The following is a 27,697-nucleotide window of genomic DNA, read 5'->3' as shown; positions in this document are numbered from 1 at the left end:
TTAAGAGGCCATTTCCAAGGTTGGTAGGTCTAAAATGGCCATTCTTGGCACCTGCCCTGTCTGTCTATTCATTTTATTAATTACTTGCCAAATCATAGATCGGTTTGACAAAATACACACTTCAATTAATTCCTGCAGTGTAAAAAGCAGAGATTTGTTCACACAGAGGTGTTTCAGGCCTTTTCATCACATCTTGTTTCTTGGTTCCATAGCTGGGGTTCCTGCCGTTTCACTTCTTCACCTATGTGCTTAAAAGCCTGATAATGCATTCCATGCACACCTAAAACTCCCATTGACTTCAGTGGGGTGGCTTGCTTAATTAAACAGCGCAGGATTAGAAAGGCCCTAATCCTGATATCAGATTTTTGCTTGAGGACCCCCCTGCCTATACAGAGCCCCATTGAAGTCAGGAGGGTTCCCTGTGGGAGCAGAGGTTTGCCCACATGAGGTCATAGTTACATTGTTACATACTTTAAGCATGTAAAGTGCCTAAGTTACTTCCTGCTTGCAAGGAATGAAAAGTATGATTGACCACAGATATGCTGAATTGTTTCTCAGTTACAACTCACACTCACCTTGCATCTGAAGAAGTGAGGTTCTTACCCACGAAAGCTTATGCTCTCAGTACTTCTGTGAGTCTTAAAGGTGCCACAGGACCCTCTGTTGCTTTTTACAGATTCAGACTAACATGGCTACCCCACTGATACACAACTCACACTATTGCCTTTAACCCGAATATAGCTCCAATAGAGATTACACACGAGTAATTAACAACACAAGCCAGTAGGTGTCACTGTTGCTCCACACAAATACAGCAGATAAATCATTTACCAGGCTGTAAAAAAACCAGCCAGTCAACCAGCCAACCAAACCAGAACAAACACAAGCTTGTTGCTGTGGTTGACAGTTCAAGGTTAGTAGTTAGGAGCATCTAGAGGTTGCTTCCCTACAGTTTGGCCTGATTTAAAGTAAAAAAAAAAAATTGTGTTAAGTTAAAGCACATGCCGTATAGGCTTTTACCAGAAATTCTGGTAAATGCTTTTATAAGGCTTTTACCAGAATCCCACTTCAGACTTTGTAATCCTTAGTGAGGAAACCTAAAGTTTTCAGTATGTATTTATTTATTTTTGTAGTTTTCAATTTCCTAAAATATGTGTTTATGATGTTTTACAATGATGACTACAACTTGTTCTTTACTGGATGACCAGTAAAGCATTTTAGCCAGCAGTGCGGCATGCAAAGTACACTTTGTCCACTCTGCTTGAGCTAGGCTGTTCTGCATCATTTCTGGCCCATCTCAAGGCCTGTGAACCCACCATAGTGTCATAAAGTGATCATGCGAGGGTTAACTGGGTTGAACTTGCTCAGAGTATTATGGGGTGGAGTCATGCTCCGCCCCTCCTGTTTTGTATGTTGGAGTTTCCCCCCCCCACTCTGTTCTGATGCAGTTGACTAAAGCAGTAAGTTCTCAGCCTGCAATACTGTGAGTAGAGAGTTTGTTTTTGTTGAACCAAGTGGCCCCTTTGCAAAAAATAGACCAATTAATTGCTTAAGATTGTATTGTTGGGGGGCACTTTCCACCTTAAAGAAACAGGCCAGTTTAGTATAGACTTTAATACACCTGCAGGCAGTGACTGTAATTTGGCATTTGTGATCTCTTGCCAGTACAGTACCTCATAACAGAGGCCCCAGTTCAGCAAAGTCTTTAAGCACATACATAACCTTAAACTGATTTCATTGTGACTTTAAGCCTATGCTTAAGAACTTGGCTGAATGGGGATGGATTAAAGCACATAAGTGCTTCGTTGAATTGGGGCCATAATTTTGGTAGCTGGTGCTGTTTTTCATTTTAATCACCTCACATTTTTCCTCCCTCCAAAAGAGGCTTTCATGGGAAGGGGCAGTATTACATTTCATTGTCCTGAATGTTATTTTTAAGTCACGTTAACAATTTGCAAATGTAATTTCACCTGTAGCAGTCTTCTTCAGACCCTAGTTTCATGATTCTGGATGCTGAGGCATCACTTTTTTTGTGTGTGAATCATCTCTGGAGACTGTGATCCTGAGTCACAAGCCAAAATGGTTTATTTTCCTTGCCAATGAACTCAGACATTTGCCTTTGGCTATACCTGAGTACTGTGGGAAGCTGAATATATGTTTCTCTCATCCTGATAGAATCTGGCAGGTACCATGTAAGAATGACTGGGGGGAGGATGGGTCGTTAGAACAGTAACATACAGAAAGTTTTTTAGGTAGCCAAACAAGTGTTGTGTTTTTAATCTGAGTAATAAAGTTTTAGACATTGAGCGACGCTGCATCACATGTGTTGTTGCTAGAGGTAGAGAAGCAGAAGAAGGGATATAGATGCTAAATAATATAGGACCTCAGATACAACTTGGACAGAGAATTCCAGAAAGGGTTCTTTGTGACTACATAATGAAATGTGAGGCTCAGTATTAGCCGTGTGGCCTGATTCATAGATTCTAGGACCAGAAGGGACCATTGGGTCCATCTAGTCTGACCCCTTGTGTTACACAGGCTGTACAACAAAACAATTCCTAGAGCATCTGTTTTATAAAAAGCTATGCATAGAGCACTGGACTGGGATTCGAAAAAAGACCCAGGCTTTGTTGCTGGCCTGCAGGAGAAGGTAAGAGCAGAGGCTTAGGGTGGGGCAAAGTTGTACAGGATCTTGAAGGTAAGGATGTTGAACTTGAGCTTGAAGGTGAGAAGAAGCAAGTGAAGAGATGCAAAGTGGGGATTGACACAGGTTGGATCACAGAAACCCCCTTTGGGAATGCCACCTGATGTGCTGAGATTACCCCTGAGCCCGTTTTCCCTGGCAGCTTGGGACTTCAGTGCCTTGCCTGGTTTGAGTCAGACACTCTAGCCTGCTGCAAACACAGACCCAGGTCTAACCCACACCCCCAAAAGCTGCAGGCTTAACTGAAAACAGCTTAAGAAGTGCTCCTGTCTCCAACAGTCAGATGCCCAACTCCCAATGGGGTCTAACCCCCAAATAAATCCGTTTTACCCTGTATAAAGCGTATACAAGATAAACTCCTAAATTGTTCGCCCTCTATAACACTGATAGAGAGATATGCACAGCTGTTTGCCCCCCCCGCTATTAATACATAATGTGGGTTAATTAATAAGTAAAAAGTGATTTTATTACAAAAAGTAGGATTTAAGTGGTTCCAAGTAATAACAGACAGCATAAAGTGAATTACCAAGCCAAATAAAATAAAACACGCAAGTCTAAACCTAATACAGTGAGAAAGTGATTACTGATGAAATCTCACCCTCAGAGATGTTACAGTAAGTTTCTTTTACTGACTAGCCTCCTTCTAGTCTGGGTCCAACAATCACTCACACCCCTGTGGTTACTGTCCTTTGTTCCAGTTTCTTTCTTTGGGTGGGGGGGAGGAGACAGGTTATCACTTGTGCCAGCTGAAGACCAAATGGAGGGCTTAAATAGACTCTCTTGTGGGTGGAGAATCCTCTCTCCTATGCAGAATCCAGCTGCAAGATGGAGTTTTGGAGTCACATGGGCAAGTCACATGTCCATGCATGACCCAGAACTTTACAGGTGGCAGCCATTGCTCCCATGCTACCGTGAAAGTCCCCAGGGAGACTTCTTATGTGGATTGGAGTCTGCCAAGGTTCCATTGTCCGTTAAGTGTTTCTTGACTGGGCACTTAACTTGCAAATTCCTTTCCTAAGAAGCTGACCAAATGTCTTACTAAGGCGACTTAAAATCAAACAAGCACACAGCCAATATTCATAACTTTGAATACAAAAATGATACATGCATATAAATTGGATGAATATATTCAGTAGCTCATAACCTTTGCAGAGATATGCTACCTGGCATATGTAGCATAAAACATATTCAGTTATGTCATATATACATTCATAAGCATATTTTCATAAAGTGTTATGGGATGCAACGTCACAGGGATATCCAATGGCAGGCTGAGGGGAGGCAGGATGACTTAGGAGAAGGCTAGAGAAGAGAAGTTTGTAGTAGTCAAGGTTAAAAAAAAAAAGACCAAGTCATAGGCAAGGATTTTAGTGAGAGAAGAGGACAGATTTTAAGGAAATATTGAATTATTATTGTATTCAAGCAGTAAGGGACAGATTAATGGTCCATGGGACTATGCAGATGAGTAAAGTTATTAATGTACTTAAATGCTTGTAGGTTTGGGCTCCCTAGTGGTTACGCTTTGCGGTGGCTCTTTCAAGGTCCTGTCCACAAAATGCAGGACTTTGAGGAGAGAGGCAGGCTCCAGGTTACAATGCCATGACACATTGTTTTTCTTCAGGGTACCTTGCCTACTTCTTCCTTCCTGTTGGAAAAAAACTGCTTTTTTGACTAATTTTGTAAATTAGCTTCTCCCTCTCTTCTGCTCCTCAGAGTGACTGTGTTGCTGCTCTCTGAACTATTCTGAAATCGCATTCGTAGCTGTACCTGTCTTCTCAGACATTGCAATTGCAATACTCAAAGAGCAGAAGCTACTTTCCTTAGACAGGTTGAAATTCAGAACTGCTCTGCTCTTATACAAGTCAGAGGTGTGAAGGTTTTGGTGGTAGCACTTTTATCCTCTGGTCGGGAAAACAATATCCTAATTTTTTGTTTTTCAGTGGGGATGGGGATGTCATAACCACTCTTCTAGGAAAGGCTTCCTGATCCCCGTTCTCTTCTCTTGGTGTAAACAATAGTCCCTTAACTCTGACTTTTAGGCAGTGAAATTTAACAGATTGTTTCTCCACCTTTGCTAAGGGCTCTGTAGCCTCTACATTAGAAACACGGAATCCAAGACAAATTGCAGCATTAGGACAGAAGGAATAGTAAAATGCTCCCAGTCAGAACGAAATCATTAATTGCCTTGAGGAAGCTCCTTTTTTACAAATGGACAGTATTATAATGGGACTGGATTCAAGATCAAAGTTTATCTATTGATGTTAAGGGGGTCAAATTACTGCGCGTCAGACAATTATAACGCTATACATAATCTATGATGTGCATTGGGAAACTGTCCTCTGTTGCTGTGGAATTAATTAATTAGTATTGATACATGCTAAATTTAAGAGTTTGCAGAATACCGTTTCTAATTGTTCAACCTACACATTCATATATAATTGTGAAGAAAACTCAGGAATCTAGGATTACTGGCTAAACCTCCGTGAGTCCACCTCATCCCACCCCCTTCCAAATGGCTGATCCTTAGTGGTTCCCTAAATTACTTACTCTACATATACACCACAAAATGATATCTTCTGTATATGTATATAGATTAACATGTCCTCAATTATCTGTAGGGCTTCTTCACTAATAAAGTAGAAACGTGAGTATCCCTTATTTGATAGAAGTATAGGAACTAAAGATGCCTTTCATGAACCTGGCCCATGAGGTTGGGAAAAATCCTTCTCCAGTCAGAGGAAAGCAGACATGAGAGTTGGGCAAGGAAAGGAGTTTGCAGGTTAAGGAGGCTGAGAGTGGACTGAGTAGAAAAATGTATGCAGTGTAGTTGTAGCCCTGTCTGTCACAGGATATTAGAGAGACAAGGTGGGGTGGTAATATCTTTTATTGGACCAACTTCTATGGGTGAGAGAGACAAGCTTTCAAGCTGGAAAAAGGCATAACAGCATGGAGCTGCCAGTCAGATGGGATGTGACTGGAGGTCTGATGGGGAATGGGACGAAGAGAACTGAGCTGCTGCAATAGGATAGGGACAGGAAAGGGGTGAAGCACAGCAGTAGGACAGAGCCATCAGTCAGAGGAGAGGGGATGAAAGAGAGTAATAGGACTGAGGTACCTGCACACTATCAGCACTTGATGCAGGTACAAGCGAATGGGCCAACTATAGATGCTTTCTCACTCTCACAGATCTTGGGAGACAGACCTGTCCTCGCTTACAGACAACCCCCCAACCTAAAGCAAATATGCACCAGCAACCGCACATCACTGAACAAAAACACTGACCCAGGAACCTATCCTTGTAACAAAGCCCGATGCCAACTCTGTCCACATATCTATTCAAGTGACATCATCATAGGACCTAATCACATCAGCCATACCATCAGGGGCTCGTTCACCTGCACATCTACCAATGTGATATATGCCATCATGTGCCAGCAATGCCCCTCTGCCATGTACATGGGCCAAACCGGACAGTCTCTAGACAAAAGAATTCATGGACACAAATCTGACATCAGGAATCATAATACTCAAAAACCAGTGGGAGAACACTTTAACCTGTCTGGTCATTCAATGACAGACCTGCGAGTGGCTATTTTACAACAGAAAAACTTCAAAAACAGACTCCAACGAGAGACTGCTGAGCTGGAATTGATATGCAAACTGGACACAATCAACTCAGGATTGAATAAGGACTGGGAATGGCTGAGCCATTACAAACATTGAATCTATCTCCCCTTGTAAGTATTCTCACACTTCTTATCAAACTGTCTGTACTGGGCTATCTTGATTATCACTTCCAAAGGTTTTTTTTTCTTTTCTTTCTCTTACTTAATTGGCCTCTCAGAGTTGGTAAGACAACTCCCACCTGTTCATGCTCTCTGTATGTGTGTATATATATCTCCTCAATATATGTTCCATTCTATATGCATCCGAAGAAGTGGGCTGTAGCCCACGAAAGCTTATGCTCTAATAAATTTGTTAGTTTCTAAGGTGCCACAAGTACTCCTGTTCTTTTTGCAGATTTATCAGGTTATTCTCCACTGGCTTGAAGCGGAACCTGGAATAAAACCTATTTGCAGACACAGCCAAAATGAGTGCTCCAGACCAACAGCAGCCTAAACTAGGGCTGGTCTGTATTTCGGTGTAGATTTCAAACCAGATGGATGCTGTCCGTAATATTGTTTGGGTATTAGAATTTTCACTTACTTTTGAAATAAATTATTATATAGCCTCAGTTGAGACTCATAGCCTCAGACTGGTGGTGCCAATGACATTTTAATTTATAGTGAAGTATGGGCAAAACTAAACATAGAAGCCCAAGTGAAAGTCAGACACTAAAAACTAGAGCATAAAAATGGGAAAACCTGGCCCAATTGTCCAAAACAGCAAGCAGAATGCAGAGAGGCAATTGCAGCAGCAGTATTATTTCATTTTAATGTGCCTGAGAAAATGAGAACTCAGCCCCAAAATATGGGCAAGCTCACTTTTTATTGAACAACCCCATTCAAAGACTTAACTATACTTAGACAAATGGTCAGAATTTCCGCTGCAGATTGTGGCCAACTGTCACTGTTGCCAACTCTGGCAATTCTATCGCAAATCTCACAGTATTTACTGTTTTTCTTAAAGCCTCGGCTTTTAGGCTCAGAAACCAGATTGTTAAGAAACAGGACCCAAAACAGATGATTTGGCTCCTGCCTCATGATTTTAAACTTAAGTGTGGTTTACATAGTTTTTTACTGATATAACTATTTCAGCGGTGGGGTTTTTTTATACAAAGAAGTTATACTAGTGCAATTCCTAGAGTGGACACAGTTATACTGATATAAAGGTACCTTACACTGGTAAAGCTTATTCTCCTTCCCTTAAGCCTTGTCTACATTAGAAAGGGCTTGCCAGTATAGCTATACTCAAAACTCCTCCTAGTGCAGATGTAACACCAACAGGTCGTTGGCGGGCAGGATCAAACTGGGGACCTCTGCAGCTTAGTGCATGAGCCTCTACCACATGAGCTAAAAGCCAACTGGCTGGGTGCCCTGCCAGTCTCTCCGAGGGCGGCAGTCAGGCAGCCTTCGGTGGCAAGCCTGCAGGAGGTCCGCTGGTCCTGCGGCTTCAGCGGCAATTCAGCGGCGGGTACGCCGAATCCGCAGGACCGTGCTTGGGGCGGCAAAAAAGCTAGAGCCACCCCTGTGTAGAGCTGACTCCTTTAACTCTCTAAGTGGTCTCGGAGCCACTAGATGGGACAGAGCACCACACCCAGGAGGTGTGTGGGTTACACAGACACATCGTATACTAGCAAAAGAGTGCGTTGGGCGGTATAGCTTAGGCCAGTTCCTAGACAAAATAAGCCATGTTCAGCTGTGAGGAAGGATTGTCTAGTGGCTAGGGCACTAGAGTGAGACACCCATTGCCTGGGTTCAATTCTTGGCTCAGCCACAGACTTTCTGTGTGGCTCTGGCCAAGTTAGTTAGGCCAGAATAAAGTGGACGCAAGACAGATTACATTGACCTATGTAAGTGTCTACAGTAAAATTTTGCTCCTGCTGACTTAACTGCCCTGCTACGCCAACTTAAGATCTCCATCTCCTCGAGAGGCCTAGTAGAGCAACGTTGATGTAGTTAGGTTGACTTAGTGTCAGACAGTGCATTGCTCTCAGCAGCCATCCTACGATGCCCCACACTGACAGTGCAATCGGTGTAAGCGCTCCTGCTGAGGATGCGCACTGCCGACACTAGGAGTGTAGTGTGGAGACCAGGGGTGAAAGTAAGTTAGGACACTTACTGGTACGGGCTGGGGGGTCCTTCAGCCCCTGGAATGGGAGGGGCCTCGATCAGAAGGGGGCAGGGCTGGGGGGTCAGCATCCCTCAACCAGCCCTTCCAGGCCGCCTGACCCGCACTGCCCAGGGCTCCCGTGTTGATTTAAAGGGCCCGGGGCTCCGGACGCCGCTGCTGCGCTAGCCCTTTCAAATCGCCGGCCCCAGGGCAACTGCTCCCTTTGCCCCCGCGCCCGTCAGAGGCTGCGGGGGTGGAGGGGGCAATGGGGCAGGGACATTAAAGTGCTGCAGGGCCCTTTGCCGTGGCAGCGCTTTAACATTGCTGCGCCCGCCGCTTTAATGTGGGCTGGGTATGGGCCGGTGCGGGTTCTTACTGGTACGGAGTATCAGCCCGTACCGGCTCACCTTCACCCCTGGTGGAGATGCAAAAGCCATTTAGTTATTGTGGTGACTGTATGGTGGTGAAACCAAGGTCAACGACCTTTGGTAGTGTAGACAATGCCCTTAATCTACCCTATCCTGCCTCCCCATCTGTGGGATGACACTTTCCTACTTGCTAGAGCCCCGTGAGGATAAAATCCCTGAATGATGGTAGGATGACACTGAACACCTGATACTGAACACCTCTTTGGCTTCATGTTGATGAAAGGTCGTGTTTACATGTAGGACAGTGACCATCTGGACAGCAAGGGGGTGGGGAGCAGGGTAGAGGCTCTTCTGCTTTTCCACGTGGCTAGGCTCAGATTTTTCTTTTCTGCTACTCTTTAGTTCTGTTCTGCAGGAATCCACCCCCCTCTCCCCGCCACAGCCCCTCTCCTCCTGCCCTTTAAACCCTGTTCCTCCCCGTGCAGACATGTCTCCCTGGCTGTGACTCATTCGCTCTCTCTTTCCCTCTGGCTCTGGCCCTGGCCCTTTGCTGATCTCTTGCAACGAGCACACACAGCAGCTCAGGGAAGGGAAAGGGCTCTCTCCGCTTTACGGCTGCTGAAAACCCTCCCTCCCCAGCCAGCTCAGTGCAGCCGCGCCGCGCCGCGCCCGGGCTCGCTCCTCTCCAAGGTAATGGGACACGCGGAGATGAATTGCACAGGGCGGGGGCAAGTTTGCCAACTCCGCGGCGCCCCCGGGTAGAAGCGCCTGGGCGAACGCCCCCCGCCGGGTGCAGCCTGCAGGCGAGTAGGGCGCCGCTGCTGCTCCAGCTGTGTCCAGCTGCAAGCGCGCTGCGCCCGAGTTCTGCCCCCTCCCCCGCCGGAGCTCGCCGCTCGGGCTCGCCTCCCTTCCGAGCAGCGGTGTGATGGGCTGTTCCAAACGGGGGGAGGAAGTCTCTGACACTCAGCTGAGGCTTGGTCCAGAGCAGCTGCAGCAGCCTGCCAGCTGGAGCCATTTCCTGACCGGGGGGTGGCCAGAGGGATCGGTGGGGTGTGCTTCGAGATCAGTGAGGGTCCTTGCTCCTCACTCGGTCCTCTCTTGTGGTGGCAATACCGTGTGAACGTGTTTGTAGCAGAAGCGAAGCCCCAGCAGTGCGATCGGCCAGGGCTAGCTAGAGTGCCATTCATTGTGTAACAAGTCACGCCTGTGTCTGTGGGAGAGAAACTGACCAGAGAACTCCTGGCGGGTGGGACCGGGCATACTCCTTCCGAACGGGGGAAATCCGTCTCAGAATGACGCTGAGGCGAGCTCAGCAGTGTTTTAAAGAAATCTTCTTTGAACCCCAGGGAAGAATGATGAAGAGGGATAAAACCTCCCGTCCTTACTCAGGCAAAGCTCCCACTGACTTTGCTGGAAGTTTTGCCTGAGGAAAGAACGCAGTATTTGGCTTTAACGTTGATCTTATTTTGGTCTTTTAAAACACATTTTTAAAAAGGCAGGGCATTTCGATCTCCGACGTTGCATGAGCATCAGGCAGTAGGCATAACTATATATTCAAAGAAGTGTTGGAAATAACATAGCCGGACAAAGGTTTGTGAAAGCAAAGGCACCTATTATTTTTTTAAAAAGAATCGGGAAATACTTAGAGGCTCTTTTGAGAATAGAGAAGGCATCTTGATGGGGTGTGTGAACTGTTTGTTCCAACAGAGTTTCTGTATCAAAATGCAGAAATACTTTAAAGACTTAAATGGTCTGTATCAAAATGAGGATTGCTGCTAAATTTGCTCACCAGTAACAAGAAGTCAGCAAACTTTGAAAAATTGGTTGTCTCTTTCTTGTTGTTGCAGGGCATATTAGTGTCAGACAAAACTGGAAATTAAGTATTCTGACACTGTCATCTGCATAATGCAAATAGAAGGTGATTCAAGCTACCCAGAAACATAACATTTTAAACTCAGCATGATTTCTCTCTTGTAGCTGGGTCTAAGGTGCTGTCTTGAATTCATTAAAATTTCGCAATGTAACAGGCAATCTGCATTGCAAATATCCCTTACACTAATATGATTAGTTGCATTGTCACAGTGTTTGATTCTAAATTTTAACTTGTTGCCTTGAATTACTCAGACCGTAGATTATTTTCTTGTTTGTTCTTTGTGCAGTTAGGGATGAACATCTTTTTAACTTGTAAAATTGATGAGAAATAGAAAATGTAGCCTCTGTTACACTTAAAAAAAGCTTAACACACTTAGAGAAACTGAATTGTGCTCTGATCCCTTATGAGACTTTGAAGGATTTTTAACAATTTCAGAAGTGTGAAGAAGATCATTAGTGCTGTGTAACTTTTATCAGTGATATTTTAGAAAATTTCCACAAAGGCCAATGTCTCTTAGGTTTTTTAAATAACTATTAAAATCATCATCTAGAAAACCCTGTTTCCAGAAAGCATGCAAAGATACAAATCTATCCAGACTCTTTCTTCCCATCTAAGGTCCCAGTCCTTCAGTCTTCATTCACTCAAGTAATCCATGCTCATATGGGTAGTTCATTGATTCCAATTTAAACCCTGATCATGCAATATGATCTGTACTGGTTGCATCCCTGCACCTAGGTAGCACCCCATTCACTTCAGTTAGACTCTATAGAGGTATAGTCTGCCTATGTGAATTAGAGTTCAGGATTAGGACCATAATTAAGAATTACTATGTAAAGGCTATGGGTTTGGCAAATACAGCAAACGAGAACATCACTGAGGACTTTGGCTGACTTCAACTGTACTGACAATTCTATAGTTGAGCCATATAAAATGATGGGGTCTAAATTAGCTGTTACCACTCAAGAAAGAGATCTTGGAGTCATTGTGGATAGTTCTCTGAAAATATCCACTCAATGTGCAGCAGAAGTGAAAAAAATGAACAGAATGTTGGGAATCATTAAGAAAGAGAGAGATAATAAAACTGAAAATATCATATTGCCTCTATATAAATCCATGGTACACCCACATCTTGAATACTGCATGCAGATGTGGTCGCCCCATCTCAAAAAAGATGTATTGGAATTGGAAAAGGTTCAGAAAAGGGCAACAAAAATTATTAGGGGTATGGAACGGCTTCCGTATGAGGAAAGATTAATACGACTGGGACTTTCAGCTTGGAAAAGAGACAACTAAGGGGGGATATGATTGAGGTCTATGACTTGTGTGGAGAAAGCAATACTTGTGTGGAGAAAGTAAATAAGGAAGTGTTATTTACTCCTTCTCATAACACAAGAACTAGGGGTCACCAAATGAAATTAATAGGCAGCAGGTTTAAAACAAACAAACAAGGAAATATTTTTTCACACAATGCACAGTCAGTCTGTGGAAGTCTTTGCCAGAGGATGTTGTGAAGGCCAAGACTATAACAGGGTTAAAAAAGGAACTAGACAAATTCATGGAGGACAGGTCCATCAATGGCTATTAGCCAGGATGGGCTGGGATGGTGTCCCTAGCCTCTGTTTGCCAGAAGCTGGGAATGGGCAACAGGGGATGGATGATTGCCGGTTTTGTTCATTGGCCACTGTCGGAAGATAGGATACTGGGTAGATGGACCTTTGGTCTGACCCAGTATGGCCATTCTTATGTTCATCTAAAGAGAGCAAATCTTTAGTAAGGAAAGAAAACAGATCATTCAGATCTTATTCTGAATATCTTGTTAAAAAATAACCTATTTCATATAGGCTTCTTTTCAAATCACTCAGTACAGTTTTTTATTGATATTATCATATACAAGCAATTTTGTTAGTAATCTCTATATAGAAGGCATTAGATAGTACGTACTGTAACAATGCCAAACTACTGTATATCAACCAACGCAACATATTTTTAGATTCTTAATCTAGAGAGCCTTTGTAAGAGGCCAAGTACATCCATAATCCAGCATTTATTTCCAGTATCAACAAAATTAGGACGAGAAAAGAGCCTACTCCCAGTTTTGTTCATCTTGCAGTCACAGCATTTCAGTGTAGAGATATTTCTAGACTAGAAAAGAAGTGCTGTATGTATTACTTGTCTAAAATAATTGAAAAATAAATGATTTAGAGTTGCAGGCAGGTTGGTTTGTATGTTCTAATTTTATTAAGCAGTGCAATTTTATGCAGAATAAACAGCATTTAATATAATCAATACAATTATAAAGCATTGCGAAATTTTCCTAGAAGGTCCTGCATGTTAACCTATATATTTTAGGTTCCTTACCTTAAGAATTTTCAAACAAGGGTGAAAAGCACTTGATTCTCTTAAGAGATATCAGAAGACCCATTCACATTGCTGAATGTAGAAAATCCTGTTAACCAATCCAATATTAATGGGTTAAATGCTTCAGTTTTTACTCAAGCATAGCAAAGTTGATGTCAATGGGATTTTTTATTCAAGTAAGTAGCACAGAATTTGGTTCATAGTATTATATATGAAGAAGTTGGGGGAGGTTATGTATAGTGAAAACCACCAGTTGTATACATCAGTACAAAGATACTTATGGCTCAAATGGTTGTCACAGGTTGCACTCAGGTTCACTACAGTAACAGCCAGGGCCAGCGCAACCCATTAGGCGACCTAGGCGGTCGCCTAGGGCACTAACATTTGTGGGGCGGTGACCACGGCGGCCGGATCTTCGGCCACCTCGGTCGTTGTCAGCATTTCTGGGGTGGGACCTTCTGCCACCTCTGTCGGGGGCGGCAAAAAGGCTGGCGGCGCTCCTGGTAATAGCATCCGATATCTCCTGTATCACAAGTTTTCCAGCTTCACTAGAACATGGGCCTGTCTTTCCAAGTTCTTTCATTTACAGTGTGGTTACATAACTGTGTGTCACCTGCATTTTGGTCTTCCTCTACAACCCTGAGTGGGCAGGCAGGAGGGAACTTGGTTTAAAATGAACTTTCTTCAGTTTGAAAAAATGTTTTCAAAAAGTTAGCTGATGATATGTTGAAAGTCCATCTGTAACTCACTGGTAAACAGAGCTGAGTGAATAATTTGTTTTTTTGGTTTGATGGCTGAACCAAAACATATTTTGTTCATGTTGACATAAAATGGAAATGTTTCTCACCAAAACAAAACAACAACAAAAATCATTTCAGGTTGAATGAAGTGTTTTGTTTGATTCAAATGATTTCTTTTGTTTGTTTTCAGGTATATTTACTTCTTTTTTTTTTAGAAATAAATCTAGCTAAACTTCTCAACAAAATGTTGCTCTGAAACTGAAAGTCAAAACGTTTTGTTTTGAAAGTGTCAAAATATTTTGACTTTTTTTTTTTTTTGCAGAAACAATTTGTTCACACTTCTGAATTCACAAATAGTTCCAGTTGACCCAAAACTGCATTTTTTTTGGTGAATAAACTATTTGTTAAAAACAATGTATGGCAGGTCCTATCTGTGCCTTTGGCCATTCATACTTTTGGGCTTTGCAGGTCCTTGCTTCAATCCCCAGTGTGTTGAGCAAGAGGGCGGCCATCACATGTCTACTGTTATTGTTTTGGTAAAATGTACATGTTAAATGTTAGTATAGGAACAATATATAGTAAATATCATGGTGAAGAATAAATTACTTCAATTTGTAAGTGTTTTAAATACGGTTGTGTTGTATATAAATTTCTCTGTGTGTATAGATAGAAGAAAGATCTAGATTATCCATGTGTAATTGAATATGGACATATGCAGTATAATGTGAGAGAAGAGGCAAAGTAGTTTTGTGGACTAACCACAGGACATGGAGCTGGGAACTTTTTGCATTCCAGTTCACTAACTTGCTGTATAACCTTGGGTAAATCACTTCCCTTCTGTATGCCAGCTTCCCCATGTGTAAAATGAGGATCATTACACTCATAGGGGTATTCTGAGTATTAAATAACTGTAAAATGTGTGTGCGTGTGCGTGCACTACTCTGAATGTTTAAAGCACTATTACATATTATTTTGTAATCGAGAGGATTGTCATCTTCCTTGCCATGAAGACATACCTTGGTGTCATTCTTGCTTTGAGACGCAATTTGCACTTGGTGGCTTTTGTTACCTATAGAAACAATAGCTCCCTGTTATTGCCTCATTCCTTGTGTGGTGGGGCACAGCATACAAACAGTAGTACTGTGCTGGGTCATACTCATTTTTATTATATGCCATACCCTATCTTTTATGTGGTTTTATACAGATAGTCCCAACTCCATATCAATCACGTTTATGTCTCGTCCATATATTTTTGGTAATTTTATGTATGGAGTACAATGATCTTTAGCATGAACCACTACTCAGGACTCTTCTTATGTTGGTGTGAGGAGATAAATCATTTGTCTCTATAAACTTCACAAACAGCAGATCCATGGAGCTTACACTACACGTGTTTCACAAGGCTGCTATATTGGCTACCAATTTTTGCAGCTGTCTTGCTCTGTTGATTATTATGTTTTTGTGCAATGAAGTGTCGAAATCAAATATCGCTCTAGATAGAATAGAATCAATTTAGGAAGCAAAGAATGAGATCTTGGGCAATTTTCTGATTACACTTCAAGCACACAAAGAGACCTGTTTGGGAAAGGGTCCACATGTGTAGTATTCTCTCTTTTTAAGATATAATAAAGCACTCTCATATTATAACTATAGGAATAGCCTTGCCCTCCATAGCAAATGTTGCAGAAATGTTCTGTTTGAACCCCCTGTTTATAACTTTCGGAAACTTTAGCCTTTTGTCAGTAGAATTTTTGGTTTCTTTTTCTCCTTTCCCCTGTGATTGAGTACTTGTCTACACTAAGAATTTGTTTGGTGTGTCTTGCCCTGGGGTAGACTGTGCCAGTACAAAATCATTTCTGATGCTGGTGGAGAGAGTTGCACTAGGGATTTGCACCAGTGCAGCAGCATTGGTGTAGCTGCTCTAGTGTAAAAAAAACTTGTGTAAACAAGCCCTAGGGGGAGAGTGGGTACATGTTCTCATTGTTTAAAAATTGTCCTTGTGACTTTCTTTGTCATAAGTCTATTGCCTAAAGGGCAAAGGGGTTGAGAGATGAAATTTGGCATGAAAATAGCTCTAATTGAGAAGTGTCTTTCAGTGTTCTTGTGAAAACTGATTTTTGATTTGACAAGAGTTGTGACTTATTAAAGATTTAAAAACTCTGTGCATGGAGGTGCATTTCATGTGTGATGGTCTCACTAGCTTGTGAAATGTGCAGTTGGAGAAGGTTGCACTGTACATGCTTGGCTGTGCCGTAAAGGAGGAAGAGCTATGCAGGAATTTCTTACCTCAACAAATGCACAACTTCTAAGGGTTGAACTTGAGAGTCTCTGTTCTGTGCACCTACCAAAGTGCACAGAAAAGGACTTAGGGTAGAAGATCCTGGTGATGTCAAGCCAAATACACCTCTATCCCGATATAACGTCACCTGATATAACACAAATTCAGATATAACGCGGTAAAGCAGCGCTCCAGGGGGGTGGGTGGGGCTGCACGCTCCGGCGGATCAAAGCAAGTTCGATATAACGCAGTTTCACCTATAACAGGTATGATTTTTTGTCTATATCGGTGTAGAGGTGTACCTCCATATTATGGAATTTCTCTTTTTCTAGCTTGTACACTTGATTGAAAAAACTATGAAATTTCATTTAATGAAACCACATTTAGAAAACATTAACTATGAGTTAAGTACTCAGAAGGCAGGAAATGACAAAATGAAAGTTTTGCAAACAACATTGATTCTGCTTCTTTATGGCTAGGTATAAAGGCAGAGGACACAGGTGGGCCTGAAGTGTATGAATATACAAATATGCTATATCTCTTATTGAGTCAAAGCTCACGTCAGGTCAAAGAGTGAACTCCTGGCCCCCATGAAGTGAAAGGTATTTGCAGCATGAAAGGCAGGGGTCTGTGCCTCCTTCTGCCTCAGTGGCATGCAAAATTAAGAGTTTTACTTCCATTTAAATCCTGACTGTTCCGTGTATTCAATATTGATTTTTTTTTTTTTAGGTCTCATTTATTTTTACTGAGCAACATATTACTGCAACAATTTTCCAGACCATTGTAAACAGCTCAGTTGGGCCTCTGAACCATATCTGGGCTTAATCATTAATCAGAGTTTAAGGCCAAAAGGGAACACCAGACCATCCGATTTGGCCTTCTGTGTGCCCTTGGCTGCCATCACCACCACCTAGCACTTGTTCACTAAACCCAGCAACCGAGATTAGGTCAAAGTATCACAGCCCACAAGAGACTAGACTATTACGTGCAACCAAAAAAGAATAGGCGAGACCGAGGTGCATCACCAGTGCCCAAGGCCCTTGCAATGGCAGGGAAATGATTGAGATATACCCAGATAATCCTGGCAGGTGATCTGCACCCACATGCTGCAGAGGAAGGCAAACCCCTCCCCCCCCCATAACCTGGGATAAAAAATTCCTTCCCGACCCCACATATGGTGATCATTTAGCCTCTGAGCAGGTGAGCAAGAAATCCCTGCCCAATGCCCCATCTCCAGCTGTGGCTGTTCCTGATATTTCAGAGGAAGGAGACAATAAAAAAACCTGCAGCATACGTTGGGAGAGAACCCTTCCTGACCCTGCAGGGGGCCAGCTGAAATCCTATTCCTTTCCATGGAATTTGCGACTTTGGAGAAAGTGATTTACAGTGACATAAACCAGAATAAATGGAATATGAGCTTTAATTTACAATGGAAAAGAAATAGGAATGGGATCCTCCAACATTTCTTGAATTCCCTTTTAACTCCTATGAAAGCAGGCATCTATAGCATGAAGAAAAATAACTTTGAAACCAAACGAATATAGATTTATTTTTAAAACGTTTAGAGTATGCGTGTGTCAAAATACAGTAAGGGCTCAATCCTGCCAAGTGCTGAGCGCTCTTAACCCATTCCAACAAAGGTTGTAAGCACATGCTTAACTTTAGTTTCATTGGACTCACCCACATGCTTAATCATGTGCTTAAAGTTATGCAAGTGCTTTGCGGGATTGGATTGAGAGTACTCAGCACCTTTCGAGTTTGATCTTAAGTCTCTGCAAGTGTACTGGAATAGAGTGGATCCATAAATCTTACTGTGAAACAAGGATACAATATAGCAAATACACGTCAAAGCTTTGTGTTTTGTGTTCATTGTTAAAGACAAACTCAGTATTAAGGATATTATATAGTCTTGCAGAAAACTGTGCACAGAGTAGCTAGGCTAAATCCAAAGTTATATATGGACAAATATGAAAAATACCAAAGTAAATAAAGACAATGAGAATTTTTTCTTGATAGAAACATTGAACATTTTTATTATTTCTTTTAGCACCAACAATGTGCTTAGTTCACTATACGGGTACGTCTATACTTACCTCCGGGTTCGGCGGTAAGCAGTCGATCTTCTGGGATCGATTTATTGCGTCTTGTCTAGACGCGATAAATCGATCCCGGAAGTGCTCGCTGTCGACACCGGTACTTCTGCTCCACGAGAGGAGTAGGCGGAGTCGACGGGGGAGCCTGCCTGCCGTGTGTGGACCCGCGGTAAGTACCTTTAAGTTCAAACTAAGACACTTCGACTTCATCTACGTTATTCACGTAGCTGAAGTTGCGTATCTTAGTTCGAACTGGGGGGTTAGTGTGGACCAGCCCTAAGACACAAAATTAAGATGGACCCTGCCCTGTAGAGCTTGAGTAACGCCAACAGACCCTGGTCATCGGCTGGCGGAATTGAACATGGGATCTCTGGAGCTTAGTGCATGAGCCTCTACCACATGAGCTAAAAGCCAACTGGCTGTTAGATACCTCTGTAGAGCAGACTCATTAATTCATTTCTCTCTCACTCTCTCTCGCTCTCTCTCACTCGTGTCTCAGTGCCCCAAGATGGGACAGAACACCACTCCCAGGAGGGTGGGTTACACTTGCATCTAAAAGACCAGCAGGGAGAAGAAGGGACCTACTGAGAACCCATGGAAATATCAGTAACTTGGAACTTATTGTTCTTATTAGCTATTTATTCTCTTCTTACAGGCAATGTTGAAGGAGGGATTTGAACAGAAACTGAGCTGTAAAATATCGAGTAGGAGTAGAGAGATTATATTAATTCTGTATTTGGCACTACTGTGACTGCTGTAGGAATAATGTGTCCAATTCTGGTATCCACACTTCAAGAAGGATGTAAAAAAATTGAAGAGCATGCAGAGAAGAACCATGAGAATGAGTAAATGATTGAAAAACGTGCCTTATAGTGAAAGACTCAGGGAAGTCAATGTGTTTAGTTTATCAAGGAGTAAGTTAAGGTGTGACTTGATCACAGTCTATATGTACCTATGTAGGGAACAGAAATTTGACAATAGAGAGAGCTCTTTGGTCTAGAAGATAAAGGTATATTAAGATCCAATGTCTGGCAGTTGAAGCTAGACAAAGTCAGACTTGAAATAAGATGTAAATTTTTAAACAGTGAGAGTAATTAATCATTGGAACAGTTTATCTAGGGTTGCAATGGATTCTCCATCACTGGAATTTTTAAATTAAGGTTGTATGGTTTTCTAAAAGATATGCTCTAGTTCAAACAGGAATTAATTCAGGGAAATCCTCTGGCCTGTGATATGTAGTTTAGACTAGATGATCACAATGATCCCTTCTGGCCTTATAATCTATGAATTTATAAAGAATACATAAGAGAATTAAGCTACCTAGAAGATGATTCTTCATCACACAAGGATATTGCTGAAATCAGAACAGGTGGAACTGAAAAGGCTACTAAGAGTTTGAAAATTAATGAAGTACCAAGAAATTATGTTTATGCTTTACAAGTTGTACACTGGGCTTTGGAGAACCGGAATGCTATGTTGCCAACAAGAGTTCTTGAACAATGGAAAGATGCCACCAGTAGGGTGACCAGATGTCCTGATTTTATCGGGACAGTCCCGATATTTGGGGCTTTTTCTTATATAGGTTCCTATTACCTCCCACCTCCGTCCCGGTCATGCTAGCCACCAGACTCAGTCACTGCAACAGTAGTATGAATTCATTTACAAAAAAGGACCACAAGAACTAGGTTCTATGAGATTCTGTACAAAGGAATTGTTGAATAGGACCTACTCTTGGCTTCAGTCAGCTGTGGGTAGAGGGTGGAATTCAATCTCTCTACCTTGGAGCACGCTCCATATAGCAGAATGGATCAACTTCTTTGGAAGACGGTTGAATACAGCAAATTATTTTACAACAAAGACAACTGGAAAAATACAGTTTTATTGTAATTTTTGGCATGAGGCATTTATAGAACCTGCAAGATCCTGCAGAGATCTGTGGAAAATCTGCATTACAATACGTTATCTCCTGCAGTGAAGAGCCAGCAGGAATGTTCTACAGTTTTTGGCTCTCGCTTCTTTACATGGCTTTGGCAGACTATGAGAAAGGTCTTTGACTTGGTGGACATAGAAGCAATATAGGAAGCAATAAAAGAACAATAAATAAGAGCCATGAAACATCTTCTTGACATTGAAGCTTGACAAGAGAGCAGAAATCAAATTGAAGTGTGAAGTCAGATGAGGTGTGACTTTGTTCAGGTAAACTCTTCACCTCTTTTCTGGAGAAGATCTCAGAAACCATCCTCAAATAGAAGGAGAAGGGCATCAAGATAAATGAAAAGGACCTGGCGAGACTGGTAAGTGAAAGTGACATTTTTGTGCAAATCCCTAAAGACCTTGAAGCAGTGATCATGGGACTGCTTACAAAGGAACATTATGCAGGAGACCAAAATAATGTTTAACATGCAGGAGGAAAAACATCACAGTAGATGCAAAGGCTTTTTGAAGTATATTTAACAAGAACCATCTGGTACATAATATTCCAGCCAAGTTGAGGTGAATGGAAGAATATAGGCTAGAAAGAGACATTGTGCAAGACGGAAGAATGTCATGATGCTCCTCTGCTTGGAAAGGCTTTTGAATGATTAAGCATTACCAGTGTCATGAAACATTCAAGACAAACATGAGCATTTAAGAAGAGCATTGCTTAGAAGGTAAAAGCTGGATAGCATGCATGGAGAGGTGTCCTTGATATTACATGATGGAGAAGAATACACAATAAGCAAATTAAAGTGGAAGGGCTCTAAGCCATCTTCTCTCTGCAAAATGGAAAACACTCATGGCTTGGAGATCATGGATGGAAGGCATACAAATCACTGCCAGTGAAAAAGATTGATCCTGTAACGGCTATGTCATTCATTAACCTATGTTCCAGGGTAGAGATGTTTGGCAATATGATGAAACCTTTCTTTTGTACTGGCAATATAGCTATGAGGACAACAATATTCCTACTTATATCTAGCCATGTGCTTAAAAATTTTCCCGTTTGTCTCCTTTAATAATATTTTTTTAAAACAAGTTTGCTGTTTCTTAGTTTAAATTAGGTTTACAATCAGGCAGTTTGGTAATTTGTTTAAAACAATTAAATGGAGCATTTGTTTTAACTTGACTGCTGTTTTATATGTGCATCTATATTCAACATTATTTCAAAGCCTGTTTGAAATTTTGCATTTTTTTTCAATGTTTGGTGATAAAAAAGAATTTGTACATTTTTTAGCAAATGAAGTAAATGAAATTCTTGCTATCTTCTGAACAGTGCGCTGGCTACTAGTTTTAAGAGCTACCATGACAATTATACATGATTTCAGATACCAAAGGTAAAATCTAAACCCATGCTGAATAGAATTAGTGGTTAGCAAAGGGTTACTGTGACAAACCTCTAACTAGGCAACTACATAATGTAATTAGTGAGGAATGACACTTTCATTTGAGGAAAACAACATGCGTATTGGCAATTTCCAGGTGGACAGGACTATATTTTTCAGCCTGTTATAGCTCTTATTCTACAGGTGAATGTTCTAAGTGCAGTGCAGAATTATTTGGCCATATGCTTCTGTTTTTTCAGTGCTTTATTTTTCAGGCTTTCTATATAAATAGAATCATTCTGTTCCATCAGGAGTGTAACTGTGTGGTAGAGAGGGGAAGGGAAAGGAATGTTGTTGTTTCAAACATTATACCTTTTGTGAGTGAGCAGATGGTGTTTGTATGTCGGGCTTCCAGTAAGTTTTGTATCTTGCTGAAGCTACAACATTCTTCCAGATTGACTCTGTGAAATTAGTGGTTTTAGATCTCCCTAAATGTACCAGGTTGTATTACATTTGATACCAGTTCGTTTAAAATCGTCAAATCCTAGAATTTTATTATATTTTTGGAAACATTTATTTTACTGTCCGACAGTGGAGTTACATAATATGGGTGGGTGGGGTTGGTGGAAATAATACTTGCTTTAAAATTTTCTAGGTAATTGGTATTTTGGCAGAAAGACAATAAATACATAAATAAATAAATAAATAATCAGGTACCCAATCTGTTTCCCAAAGATGGAACCTAAAATCATTGCCTGTGGACAAGCTGTTTCTTGATCAGAGTGAAATTGAAGGACTCTACCAAGAAGTCATTTACTCAGTACAGCATAACTGTTTTAGGAGTTTGGAGAGGCAAAGTCTAAGGTCAGATTTGCATGTTGCCAACTGCAATAGGTTTATTAGACATGAACACATGTAGGAAAATGCTGATTTTAAAGAAAGAGAAAGCTATTGGGAGTGATTGAATTCAGCAGAGATCTGGAATCAAATAGTTCAAAGCACTTTTCTTTTTTTTTTTAAAAAGGAAGAAACATGGTTTAAATAATCTAAAGGTAATTGAAGAGAATGGGAGTTTTGCCATAGTTAGGACAGGAAGACTGGTGGAACTCAGAGGGTTTGTTCAAGTGAAACCACCAGACTTGAAGCTATTTTTGACTTTTTATTCCCCTGAATAGACCCACTGATATCTATGGGCTTTGACTTTCCTTCTGCTTACACCGATTATCCACCTTTGACTCTAAGACCTGACTGTCCACTCACGGTAGTAAATGAAGTCAATGGAGTTACACCAGTTTTATACCAGTGGGAGAGAAGAATTGAGCCCAGTGGGAATATTCATATAGAGTAAGCAGCATTTAGGCCACTCTGTATTTTTTTGATGAGGAAAAACTGAACATCAGCTCTTTGTCTACAATAATACAAATTCAGCACGTCCCATAAGCTAGCAATTCTTCAAGGTGCCCTGGAGATAGTTTAGGAACACGTGGTCTAATTACAAGAAGTACTGAGCACCAACAAATCACATTGAAGCCTATGGGGAGTGGAGATTGGATGTGCTCCTTTCAGGATCAGGCCCCCAGTTAACACGGAAGCTTGATATCATGCCTGGCCTGTGGAAAAAAGGAGAATTTGATTTGATGATGGGCCATATCATGTAATCTACATTTTAAACAGAAATCATCATAATTAAAAACCTGTATCTTAATGCATACACAAAAGGGTGTGAATTAAGGTTACATGGGCAGCCTTAATTCTGGCATTTCCTACATTTAGAGTGCTTAACTTTGCAACGCTAACATTCTTTTAACATAGTTTTCCCAGTTTTTTTTTAAAAGCAAACCGAGTCCCCCATCCCTCCCCACGCCCTCAGAAATTCTGTCAAGTGGAATCATTCTGACTCTAGTAACATGGGTCTTGGATTGGAACCTTTAGAGCCAGTGCACAGACTTCTGCCACTTGAGCTAGTGGAGTAACTAATATATAGGTTAATGGCCTACTACTGCTGTGACTGGCTGCCACATGGAGATAAGACAGATTTTGCTAGTGGGTTTCACAAACATTTGCTGACAGCAAAGGAATGGTGAGACTCAAGAATCTTAAGCTCCAATCCATGTCCTGGAGGGGAGTGTGCTCTCGTGGTCACAGACTCATCTGCCTCTGTTCCCCTTGAGCCTGATCCCTTCTGCTTCTGTCCCTCCAGGCTGTCTGTGTTTGTCAGTGCTGTCTCTTTCCCCAACTATTCATACCAGTTCTTCACTGTCAATGTGACACGTCTCTCAGGCACTAAAAAAATTCTAAAAACTATGAAAAATACTTAAACTCTTGAGTTCAAACTTTTTTTAAAACACAATTTGGCTTTCAATTTGAAGTTTGAGAGACTGAGTCTAAATTATATGGTATGAGCCAATAACGAAATCTTTAATGAAAATAATACATCTTTGGCTACATGGTCCCATAGGAATTCATACATGGGAACTATGAGCTGCATTTAAAGGCTAACACTATTAAATATGCCTTTTCTGTAAATATATGCTAATGGATAGACCTCTCTGAATCACAGAACATCATGTTAGGTGGAAATAAGGGCAGTGATCTACATTGTGCTGCTGCCTAAATTAGCTAATTGGCTTTCTATGGTACTTCCTTGCTTAATTTGTTTTTGGAATAATAACAGTTGGAGCATACTTAAGAACATGCTTCCAATGCAGATATTTGCTTGGAATAACTTAGCTTTCTGTCATAATTAGTAATAACAAATTCACATGATCCCTGCCCCAGAAATTGCCCACACAATTCACTCTAGAGACATTTAAACTGGAGTCAGATGGAGATTTTTGAATTTCTGGACATATGCAATCCATGTCTAGAATAGGTGAAGAATTGTGATGAGGACTTCCACTGAGCATTGCAGTCTTGCTGCTACCAGTAACTGTTGCTTTGGGAATCATTGCCAAGGAGCTACAATATGAAGGAGCTAGTTCTGAAGAGAAAACAGATGTCTCTGGGATCAGAAAAAAAACCAAATATTGCTCTACTTCTGCCTGATGGACTGGATTTTATCTGCGAATGAATTTTGAAAGCCTATCTAAATATTTGCAGTCCTGATCTTTTAGGGGCCTTGAAGAACAGCAATGGAAAATAATTGACATGATTAAGGGAAGGAGTTCTTGGTCTGGTAAAGCATGTTGCTATGGAAAATGCCCTTTATCTGACATGCTGTACTTTAGATGGTAGGAAGTGTTCAGCAGTGAAGGTCTATAGACATATAGCAGCCACCAGATACTAGGACTTCTCTGTAATGATCGCCTCAAACGATATTTCTGCAAAGAGATGTAAAGCTCTGATGCAAAAACAGAATATGTGCCGTATGCATACATGCATGCTGCTAAGAGCCGATCGACTGCCTCAGGATGTAAGTCTGTTTGTATTTTCCCCATACCCAGCATGGATAAACCTAAATAATATTTATAAAAATGCTAATAGCTAAAAGGTTATTACATATTCCATCTACAGGAAGGCAGATGCTGATGTATGCAAGCAAGCATGGTTTTGTAGCTAGGTCATTGGACTGGATTGGGGTTCAGGAGAGCTGAGTTCAGTTCCTGGGTCTACCACAGATAGGGTGACCAGACAGGAAGTGTGAAAAATCGGGACAGGAGGTGGGGGGTAATAAGAGCCTATATAAGAAAAAGCCCCAAATATCGGGACTGTCCCTGTAAAATTGGGACATCTGGTCATCCTAACCACAGAGTATTTGTATAACCTTGAGAAAGTCATTAAATATCTGGCTATTTATATTTATTATATATTATAAAGTAGGGTGCCTCTGTTTTAAAAGTGTCATGTAGTCTGTGGCTAGGTATGACTTGTGTGTGGTTACTTTGCTGTTACACAAGTAAAAGACAAATGTCATTTTGCAAGGATTCCCATAGGGAATGGGGGCTGTTTTTAATTCCCAGACAGAGGAGGTGTTCCTGTTGCAGCTCAATTATCAGACTTCTTCGCATTTTCATTGTAGTAGTTTGCCACAGTAGCGGCTGTTTAGGTTGAGTTCCAGCTTCTGTTATAACCTCTTTATTCACATGCTCCTGGTTTTTCGAAACATTTCCTTTTGAGATGATATTTTCTATGTTTGGTGTCAGCCCAAAGATCAGCATGTTTGGAAAAACCGGAGAGAAACTGGATCAGCCGTTTTTGATGAATATGGGTGTGGAAAAATAAAGTTTCCTATGTATTCTGGCTGAAAATTTTCTGCAGTAAATACATATAATGAAAACATGACTATTATTTATACCGGCCCCTGGAAATTTCCACCACATGCGTCTGACGAAGTGGGTATTCACCCACAAAAGCTTATGCTCCAATACGTCTGTTAGTCTATAAGGTGCCACAGGACTCTTTCTCGCTTTTTACAGATCCAGACTAACACGGCTACCCCTCTGATACTTAACATGACTATAGGCCCTCTCAGAATCCCAAAATGACTGAAAGTAGACACTTCACGCTTGCTTGCTTTGTAGCCCTACACTAAGTTTTTAAAATCTAAATTGGAAGTAAATGGGATCATTAGCTTTGAAGTTATGGATGTTTAAAGCTATACATTTTGTACAAGCACATACCCAGTTTTGGGGGTTTTCTAAACACATTTTTAAAGGGTGTGACACTTCTCCGGAGCAAGTCAGATGTGCAGTACATTTAAAAAATGAAATAAAAATGGAATCTTTAAATGCAAAATCTTTTATTAGTGCAAAGTTAAGATTGAGAAATCAAACACTCAGAAGTCAGAAAATCCCAGAAGCAGAGGTTCCCCCCACTATGTTAATTCAAACATGCAGTATTTTCTATTCCTGTTTTCCTTATTTGTAAACCTCAACATTATTATCATTTGAACTACTGTACATGCTGTTTAATAGCAACCAAGATATTAATAATTTTCAGTTAGAAGTAAGATTTTGTTGGGAACAATTCCCTCCCATTGTCTTTAATGTTAATGGGATTTGGATATTGGCAACAGTATGCTGCTTATTAACATTTTTTTGGAAGAGAGGCCCCAGCTGCAGGCAGGTTTGTGGGGCTGCAGCCTGTGAAGGAAGTGCTGAGACATGTCTTTCCTGGTTGCAGCCCTGCAAACCTGCCTGTGGACGGTGCTTAGCCCATCCCAGCACTTTCTCAGGGTAGAAGCCCCTCAAACCTGCCTGCATGCAGAGACAGACTGCATGTCGGGTTGTCTGGTGAAAAGGGGACCTGTGCAGTTGTAACCCACACACCTCCTGGGTGTGGTATTCTGTCCCATCTAGTGGCACCGAGACCACTTAGAGAGAGAGTTAGAGTTAAATGAGTCTGCTCTAAAGCCTTAGCTAGGGTTACCATATCTAATAAATAAAAGAAGAGGACCCTCCACGGGCCCTGGCCCCGCCCATTTCCCCACCCCTAGCCCCGCCCAACTCCGCCCTTCCCCGCCCTAACTCCGCCCCTCCTCCCTCCCACTCCCAGCCACAGGGAAAGGGCTGCCCCAGCGCTACCGGCTTCAGGGTTTGCCGGGCAGCCCCCAGACCCTGCGCCCCCGGCCGGCGCTTCCCCAGCACAGCTGGAGCCCGGGAGGGGAAGCGCCCAGCCGGGGGCGCAGGGTCTGGAGGCTGCCCGGCAAACCGTGAAGCCGGTAGCGCTCGGGCTTTGGGCAGCCCCTATGCCTCCGGACCCTGCGCCCCCAGCCGGGCACTTCCCCTCCCGGGCTCCGGCGGCGCAGGGTCCGGAGGCACGGGGGCTGCCCGAAGCCGGTAGCGCTCGGGCAGCCCGGCTCTTAAACAGAGCCGAAGAGTCGGGGAGGAGCAGAGCCGCCATTTTCCCAGACATGTTTGGCTTTTTGGCAATTCCCCCCGGACAGGGGTTTGACTGCCGAAAAACCGGACATGTTTGGGAAAAAGAGGACGTATGGTAACCCTACCTTAGCTACAGCCAGTTGGTTTTTAGCTCATGCTGTAGAGGCTCATGCACTAAGCTCCAGAGGTCCACGGTTTGACCGGGGTCTGTCGGTGTTACACAGTGTCCGATCAGTACTGCTGACCAGACACCAAAAGTCCGGTTACTGCAGTAACTGCAATTGACTCCCACCACTGGGAGGGTGGGAAGAGCAGCTGATGCTGGAGGAGGAGGGATCTTGACAGCGCACAGCGTTTGAAGAGTGGGGCCGGTGGCTGGGCTCACTGCCT

General features: G+C 42.1%; 1 protein-coding gene across 6 annotated transcripts in view; it reads left to right on the top strand.

Moving 5' to 3' along the window:
• Nucleotides 1-9,245: 9,245 nt before the first annotated feature.
• NAALADL2 (N-acetylated alpha-linked acidic dipeptidase like 2) overlaps nt 9,246-27,697 on the top strand; it is a 953,294-nt gene continuing 934,842 nt past the window's right edge. For 4 of the 6 annotated variants that reach the window (XM_065557733.1, XM_065557730.1, XM_065557734.1 and 1 more), the window contains exon 1: nt 9,247-9,534. The gene's annotated coding sequence lies outside the window, so the exon portion shown is untranslated. Of the gene's footprint in view, nt 9,535-27,697 lie in introns of all 6 variants that reach the window. The other 2 variants (XM_065557737.1, XM_065557735.1) reach the window with 1 other exon arrangement.

The sequence above is a fragment of the Chrysemys picta genome, chromosome 9 (genome assembly GCF_011386835.1).
Source record: "Chrysemys picta bellii isolate R12L10 chromosome 9, ASM1138683v2, whole genome shotgun sequence".
Taxonomy (NCBI): Eukaryota; Metazoa; Chordata; order Testudines; family Emydidae; genus Chrysemys; species Chrysemys picta.
This window is presented reverse-complemented; position numbering and strand designations above follow the sequence as displayed.